Source organism: Phragmites australis, chromosome 3 (assembly GCF_958298935.1).
Source record: "Phragmites australis chromosome 3, lpPhrAust1.1, whole genome shotgun sequence".
Lineage (NCBI taxonomy): Eukaryota > Viridiplantae > Streptophyta > Magnoliopsida > Poales > Poaceae > Phragmites > Phragmites australis.
This window is the reverse complement of record NC_084923.1, coordinates 31,690,404-31,699,607: the sequence shown is the minus strand read 5'-3', so window position 1 is coordinate 31,699,607 and position 9,204 is coordinate 31,690,404. Positions and strand designations below refer to the sequence as shown.

At 44.2% G+C, this 9,204-nt stretch overlaps 1 non-coding gene across 1 annotated transcript; it reads right to left on the bottom strand.

Annotated features, from left to right (window-relative positions):
- Positions 1-2,552: 2,552 nt before the first annotated feature.
- Positions 2,553-2,692, bottom strand: LOC133913896 (small nucleolar RNA Z247). Its single transcript, XR_009909133.1, has one exon. It is a non-coding gene; the product is annotated as a small nucleolar RNA Z247 (small nucleolar RNA).
- Between the last annotated feature and the right edge of the window lie 6,512 nt (positions 2,693-9,204).

Below are 9,204 nucleotides of genomic sequence, written 5' to 3'. Positions count from 1 at the left end.
CCACAAAACCAGGGGGTTGCTTCATATAAACATCCTCGTGAAGAACACCATGTAGAAAAGCATTCTGAATATCAATCTGTCGAATAGCCCAACCACGAGAAATAGCGAGAGACAATAATAGTCGAATAGTAGTAGGCTTGACAATTGGACTAAAAGTATCATCATAATCAACCCTATACTGTTGCTTGAATCCTTTAGCAACCAAGCGTGCTTTGTAGCGATCAATGGACCCATTTGGCTTTTGCTTGAGTTTGAAAACCCATTTGCAATCAATAACATTAAGGCCAGCACGAGGAGGAATTAAGTGCCATGTGTTATTCTTGAGGAGGGCCTGAAATTCATCATCCATAGCCTGACGCCAGAGGGGATGCTCCACAGCGGCAACATGAGAAGTAGGCTCGGAGACAGGAGACCGAACCACAGAATATGTGACCGTTCCATCGGTACGGACTTTGGGTTGCCTGATATTATTCCGTAGCCGTGTACCGTACGGATGAGCGGGAGGTGCATTGGCCACAACACCTGATTAGGCAGCAGTACCTGACAGCGCCAAAGAATCCGCGGTGCCTGGGCTATCAGCAGGCAAGGACCTGACCAAGGGATCCGCATCCCAAGGCAAGGCAGGGGACCGAGCCCCATGATGACGGCCCAGCGAATCAGGACAAGGTCCAGGCGACGCGGGCACATGATCGGAGAGCGGGGCACCCGGGGCAGCAGTTATGGCAGGTACTGGTGGTGATCCCGAAGCTGATTCACGCAGTAAGGACGCGGTCGACAGCGGCGGCAAGTTCGGAGCAGATTCCTGGGACAGATTTGCCGGATTTTCTGCATCCAAAAAATTAGCAGGCATAGATGTATGCATATGATCACAATCCAAATTAGTACTGCTATTTCCCAAATGCAAGATGCTCAAATCAGGACTGGTGGGATTTGATTGCAAGGTTTGGGAAGGACCAGGGGGATTCCTAGTGAATGGAAAAACATGCTCATCAAAGATAACGTCTCTAGAGATATAGACACGGCCGGAATCAGTGTCAAGGCACTTGTACCCCTTATGTAACAAACTGTAGCCTAGGAAAACACATTCTTTGGAACGAAAGGAGAGTTTTTGTTTGTTATAGGGGTGAAGATGAGGCCAACAGGCACACCCAAAAACCTTTAATAATGAGTAATTAGGCGGTGTATTAAAGAGACGTTCCAAAGGGCACTTGTTGTCGATAACACGAGTAGGAAGGCGATTGATGAGGTATGTGGCTGTAAGAAATGCTTCATCCCAGAATTTAAGAGGCATGGCGACGTGAGCGAGAAGAGCAAGGCCAGTTTCAACAATATGACGGTGCTTGCGTTCAGCAGAACCGTTTTGTTGATGTGTGTGAGGATACGAAACACGGTGAGCTATGCCAAGAGAACGAAAAAATGTATTATGAATTTTCTAGTATTCACCACCCCAATTGGACTGGACACATTTAATCTTAGCATCCAGGAGATGCTCAACATGCGCCTGGAACTGCAAAAATATACGGGGGGCTTCTGTACGATCATGCATCAAATAGATCCAAGAAAATTTACTAAAATCATCGATGAAGCTGATGTAATATTTAAAACCCCCAACGGATTGGGGTGCAGGGCCCCATACATCAGAGAAAATTAACTCCAAAGGAGAAGTAGACCGATGAATAGAACTAGTGTATGGTAATTGGTGACTCTTGGCTACTCGACACGCATTACAGACTGGCAAAGATGACTCTCTAGCACACGAAATATTATTGAGATGCAAAATTGACTGAACTATTTGGGATGAAGGATGGCCAAGCCGGGCGTGCCATTGGGCATGACTAACGGAACTGCTCACAAGGGCATGCTTGACATCGACTAGATCAGCCGGCTTGATAGGATAGAGGCCAGACTCACACCACCCTTCCAGAAGGCTTCTCCTCGACGTTCGATCCTTAATAGAAAAATGCCATGGATGAAACTCAAAGAAGACATTGTTATCACGAGAAAATTTATAAACGGAGAGGAGATGCTTAGAAATATTAGGCACATGTAAAATATTACGCAATGCAAGAGGGCGAGTAGCAGTATTAATTGAAGAATGACCAACATGCATAATCTGCAAACCTGCGCCGTTGCCGACGTGGACTTGTTCGCCTCCATGATAGCGTTCACGAACAACAAGATGGTCGAGATCACTTGTGATATGGTCCGTGGTGCCTGTGTCACTGTACCAATTGGGATCAATCTTGTAGGAGGAGGTAGCCGCCATAGCTGCAGAGGGAGGCTCATCTTGATAGGAGTCGTCCATCCTATACCAACACTTGACGGCGGTATGACCCATCTTGCCGCATATCTGGCATGGAGGACGAGAAGAATTACCGCGGCGAGCGTCGCGGCCATCAGAAGAGCGAGAGGGTGCACCACCCTGAGTATACGCAGGGCGACCACGACCACGGTCCCCACGCTTGCGGTTCCTTTGCTGACCACCACAACCAGCATAATTGGTCGAGGATCCTTGATGCAGCTACAGGTCGGCCTGATGTTGTAGTTGACGGGCTTCAAACTCCATCAGATGTGCAAACACATCATCAAGCGTGAGTGGTTCACTCTTGGTTGTCATCGAGGTGACAAAGGGATCATATTCAGGGTCGAGACCGGCGAGAAGATACGCGATCACCTCATCATCGCGCATGGCGGAACCCGCGGCGGCCAGCTCGGTGGCTAGCCCTTTGATCTTGCGAAAATAATCTGCAGCAGAGAGATCTCGCTTCTTGGTCGTGGCAAGCTCCACACGAATCTGAGCCGTACAGGCGCAAGTGGCAGAGGAGTACATCCGCTGCAGCATGTCCCATGCCTCCTTGGACGTGGTAGCAGCGACCACATCGGGGAGGACCTCCTCAGAGATGAAGGAGAGAAGGCCACTAAGGACCTGTTGATCCTGATCATACCACCGGTCATAAGGCGGGTTTGGGACCAGGTCAGCACCAGCAGCAGTCGAAGAGACGACCGGCTTGGCGGGTGCGGCGATGGATCCATCAAGATAGCCCATAAGCTTCGTACTCCGCAGATGGGGGAGGAGCTGGGCGCGCCATATGATGAAATTGTTCTTGGTGAGACGAATTGTAACGGTGTGGTGGATGGGAATTGGGGCAAAGACTGTCGCCATGGAAGATGAGGTCGTGTTGGAAATGGTGGAGGGGGAGGAGGAGGAGGAGGAGGAAGAAGATGGGGTAGACATTCTTCAACGAAAAAACCTTGGCTCTGTTACCATGTTAGATTGTATGGCGCTGGATGACCTCTATGGGTCATAGGCTTTCATATATATAGAAGATGTACAAAGGAAAGTGTTGCAACCGTGATCAATGGATACACAGTAAGGTAGGAGACGCAGCTTCATGATTAGGGGATACCCTTCCATGTATAGAGATAGACTTGCTATGTTTAACGCTATTCTCTAAATATAAGTTATTCTTGAATTTGTATACATTTTTTTCTCTTTTGTTTCCGTCTTGCCTTTGTTTAATAAATGTTACTACTCTCACAAATTAATGAGTTATCTTTTCCAATACAGAATAAATAAATGGTAACAAGGTCATTTGATCTACTTTCTTAATCCTTGTGCATAAGTCTAAAACGACTTATATTTGCAATCGGATGGACTATAAGATTAGTGTTTATTGAAAGTAATTGTATACCTGTAGTAGTGATTATATGGACAATGATTATGGCTATGGGAGGCTACGTGACACTTTTGGTTAATCGTAGAATTAAGCTGACTTTATATCTGTTGATACATGGCTTGCCTAGATAAATGATGTTTATCTTTATAGCATATTATCTTAATTAGGGTTATTTTGAATATCTCAATTAGAATAGGATTTTATCATGATATTGCTAATTATCTTGCCATTTATTGAAGGGCTTAAAACCTAGTATTTAACATATTGCCACTGTCACAATTAGTCGATGATCTTAGCGTCACACTTTGTGACTTGAAAGGTTGTTAATCCAACCAGTGGTCATTCGGGAGCAACTAAGAAATAATCTTTAACTTAGCTGTGTTGCTAGTTATTTCCTACCACATGTAGATTGTCGTGTTAAATGCTTAGACGATATGAGTTTTATCAATTTCTTTATTCATGCTATCAAATGCTCATGTCTCTTTTTTTTTGCATATATTTGTATATATACATATGGCAATTATGCCTTTCTAATGTTTAATTGAATTTGGAATTCTCCTTCCTTGACCATCAAAATAAGGTGAGGACCCCTTCTTATCCTCACTTACTACTGTTTTATCATCATACTAAATCTCTAGCCAAGCTCTAGCCCTGGCCAAAGCCCGATCTACGTCGCTACGGTTGTCGCTGTCGTGGATAGCCGCGCTGTAGCCGATTGACATCGATGTTCCTGACTGACCAGAGGTCAAATCACCAAGCCCGTTCACCGGTGTATGTCCCATGATGTTCCCCACGCCCTCACCAAACAAGTTAGCCAGTAGAGCAGCCAAACCACTGCAATCAAGGTTGACATACCCACTGTCCGGTTTCTGCATGCGTTCTGCGCGTGCACCAGATTTGCATTCGTGTTACTCGTCAATCCAAAAGCCGTTTGGATGCACCAACCGCGTCACAGAGTGTCCCATGGAGTCTTCTACGTGACCCTAGTAGCCCATCCACGTTTGTGCAGCGACACAACCAGGACGCCATTGCCAACCATAGCACATCGCAGCCATCACCCATCTCATCTCCATTGATCATTCTTCCCCTCAGTAGATGATCTACCCAAAGCTATGCCATATCATTGTGTTCCAGGGATATATGAACATCTCTGTTCAAACGGTTTCTCAAATTTCATAGCCAATATCCTGGAACATGAGCATCTTCGTTCCTGCATCTGTTTGTGGTCACCACCAAACCTACAAGCAGCCATCGCTGTTTTGCCGCTACCTTTGATGACTCCTTTCAAAACTAACCATACCGCTGAGTTAGTCTTTCTGCGTTCTGCGTTATGCTTCCCTTGTTTCACTGAAACACCACCGAAGCTCGACATCGATGTCTGTAGCCACACGCCCGATTGCCATCTCTGACGAAACCCAAACCACCACCGCTACATAGAGTTCACCGGTAGTATCCTTAACCTAGAAGCGCAACCTTCGGCCTTTTTGATCCATCATAGGTGGTCGATACTAGATCTCAGCGTATCCCTTCTTTAATTCAAGATGACACTCGCATAGAATGCCAAGTCAGTGCCACATTATTCTCCTTAGCCTAGTCAGTGAAGTCGGGTCTGCCCTACACTTCTTGAATCTTGCGCAATAATGTTGTCAAGCCTGGCACAGTGATTATGCAATAAATCCTTTTCCATAGGAAGATAGTTCTGGTAAATTGGCATTTCCTTTTCATTCTAATCCATCTCTCGAAAGCTCTTCTCTTTTCATCTTAACTCCGATTTAGGCGATTCTTGCGTCTAAATGTTTCTAAAATCTTCCCTATCCAACCATAGTGTTTTAAAAATGTTTTAATGATTTTTGGTATGTTATTCTTAGTGTTTGCTTTGTGTTGTTTGTCGGTAGTTCTCGCGATTAGTTGATAATGTTCTGGAGAAGTTCAAGGGACTTTAAAACCAAGATTTCGACAACACTGAGCAGCATTGAGTAAAAGGCAAGTGTCCTTGATCATCTTGAACCTATGTTTTAAACTATTTTGTTTTACAAAATTGCATGCAGTGTCTGTTAATATGATGGGTAGTCACCTATGTTAGGGTTTACCTAGTTCTTCCTTTACATTCCTTGAAGCCTAAGTGGTAGTTGATATGAGTTTTTGGGTAGAATTGCTTAGCCATGCTTTTGGGATGTTGGGAAATAATGGTAATGATGAATTTGGTATAGTAACATGGAACCCTAGGACTTAGGCAAAGAATGGGTTTGGTGATGATGATTCAGGTGGTGGGCTTATGGATACGTTCCAGGTAGAGATGTTAGGTTGGTTATTTCCCAGTTAGATGTTGGTTCTTGTGGTGGGCTTGTGGATACATTCCGAGCAGAGATGTTACGTTTTGTTGGTTATTTCCCTGTTGGATAGTTGGAAAGTCCTTGCCCAAGTGTCACATATAAGGACCAGTTCGTGGAGCGACAACCCAAGAATTACCATACCAACCACGAGGCCGATATGGGTAAGGCTTAGCATATTGATTAGACACCTGGCTGGTATTCGTTGGAGTACCAGGACTAATCAATGGACAATGCTTCGTAGTGATCTCCTGGCGGCACACCATTGGCGTGCGTTAAGTGTCTAGCTAACACGACAACATGGAAATCACGACTCGTGGGGAAAGCTGGACAACCTCTGCAGAGTGTAAAAACTATTATAACAGCCGCGCTCATGGTTATGAGAGACTTGGATTCTCACATGATTAGTAGGTTATGGGTTGCGGTCATGGGTTGTGGTTATGGTTCTGGTACAGGGAGTACTAGATGGTTGTGGTTTTGGTTATAGTACAGAGAGTACTAGACGATTATGGTATGAAAGGTGAGGAGCCTTGTATGCTAGGTGTTGCACTGTATGGGTTACATTCACTTAATAATTGTTTAATGCTTTTTGAGTCCAAATATCTTTTCATTACTCGTATTTACACAAATATACCTTGTGTTAGCCTATTCTTGATATAAGCCTGCATATCATTATCTTTCCCACACTTGCTGAGCGCATCATGTGCTCACACTTGCTATTTTTCCTATACCATGCGACATGTGTGCTGCTGCTCAATGAGTAAGGATGTTGAAGACTATCAAGACGAGGTTGTGACGTTCTAGGCGCGTATCTCCCGGTTGGTTACCTGTGGTGTTGTTGGGCACCAGTGCTTTTGTTCCGCTGCAGATATCTTCATAGAAGACAATATATGTCAATTGCTGTAAGAGTTTAACATTTATTCTATAAAAGTATTACTTTTGTTATTTCACCTGTGACGTCCTTATGTGTGTTGAACATCCTGGGCACATATAAGCCGCATCTGGTTTTGGCTGTTAAAATTGGGTGTGACAATACCGAGTATAAATCGAGTTTTGATTTGGGTGAATTAATCTTTGAATTTGGTTTCCGGAATCATTCACCCCCCTCTGATTGGGTATTTTGCACATATTCGATCCTACACGTATGAATCTTAATTCCGAGAAGTGCAAGTTTGGTGTTCCATCCGGCAAGGTTCTCGGCTTCCTGGTGTCAAGTCAAGGCATCAAAGCCAAGCCATGTAAAATTGAGGCGCTCAACAAAATGCAGTTACCTCGAACACTAAAAGAAGTTCAAAAATTGACAGGATGCATTGTAACCCTTAGTTGATTCATCTCTAGGATGGATGAAAGAGGGATGCCTTTCTTCAAGCTGTTGAAGAAACACGACCAGTTCGAGTGGACAAAAGAAGCGGAGAATGCCTTCCAGGATTTAAAAATGTATTTATCATCTCCGTTAATTGTAACACCACCTAACGAAATAGAGGAGCTATTTTTGTACATTGCAGCAAAACCACATGTGGTAAGCACGATCTTGGTGGTCGAGGAGAAATGTTCCAAGAAAAAAGGTCAATGTCCAGAAACCTGTTTACTACGTGAGCAAAGTCCTACACGACGCTAAGCTACGGTACCTGCAAGTACAAAAGTTGCTATATGCAGTCTTAATGTCTTCCCAGAAGCTACAACACTATTTCTAGGCACACAAGGTCACTATTGTGACAACGTATCCATTGAAGTATGTCATACACAATATAGAGGCTACTGGACGAATCAAACAGTGGGCGGTCAAGCTCAATGAGTTCGACGTATACTATGCACCACAAACAAGCATTAAGTTGGGAGTACTAGCAGAATTCATCACCGAATGGACAAGCGTCGAAAAAACAAAGCCATGTGGGGTCGAGGACCACTGGACACTCTTCTTTGATGGATCGCTCACGCTTCAGGGCTCGGGGCTGGCATTGTACTTAAATCTCCAACAGGCGATGAACTCAGGTATGTTGTTAAATTAAATTTTAAAGCTTCTAACAATAATGTAGAATACGAAGGACTGGTAAACGGGCTACATATAGCTTCATCACTTGGAATCAGGCGACTTCTCATGAAAGGGGATTCATAAATAGTCGTAAACCAGGTGCAAAAGGAGTACCAGTGCTCGGACAACAACATGGAGGCTTATCTGAACGAGGTGCAAAAGCTCAAAAAAAGTTCAAAGGGCTAAAAATAACGCATATCAGAAGGAGTGATAACTCTGGTGTGGATGAACTTGCTAGACTCGCTTCTTCTCGAGCACTAATGCCCATGGGAGTCTTTGTAACTCCTCAAACCATCTGTCATGTCAATTTGATGAACAAATGCTACCCAACTTGACCAGTAGTCTGATCAGGTCAGCGAGGCAGAACTTGCAGACATGGTAGCTACACTATTCAAATGCAAACCGATTTGGATGACCCTATTCTAAGCCTATCTCGAAGGTCGAGATGTTCCTGATGATGATGCATCTACAGAGAAAATTGCTCTTAAGTCCAACCTATATGCTTTGGTAGATGGCAAGCTCTACCGAAAGAAGAGTAACAGAATCTTGATGAAGTGCATCACTCAGGAATGGGGCAAGAATATATTGCTCGATATCTATGGAGGCATGTATGGTAATGATACGTCTTACCGCACCTTGGCTGGAAAAGCTTTCCGCCAAGGATTCTATTAGTCAACTACTCTCCACGATACTTCTGTGCTGGTCAAAAAGTGTGAAAGATGCCAATTTTTTGGAAGGCAAACCATTGGACCAGCCTAAGCTCTGCAAATAATTCCTCTTTCTTGGCCTTTCTCCATCTGAGGCTTGGATATCCTGGGACCATTCCCAAGGGCCCATGATGTTTCTAAGTTCATATTCGTTGCTATTGACACGTTTGCTAAGTGGATCGAGGCCGAACTAGTGAGGAAGATAACCACATAACAGCTAAGAAGTTCATGAGGAGTATAATTACTCAATTCAAAATTCCACACCAGATAATTACAGACAACAGTAGCCAGTTCAAAAGTGGGACCTTTATCACGTTCTGTGAAGAATTTGGCATCAAAACTTGTTTCGCTTCAGTAGCTCACCCTCAAAGTAACGGTCAGGTTGAGCGCGCTAATGGTATAATCTTGCAGGGTATCAAAACTCAGGTTTTTGATAGGCTAAAGGCCTACTTGAAATG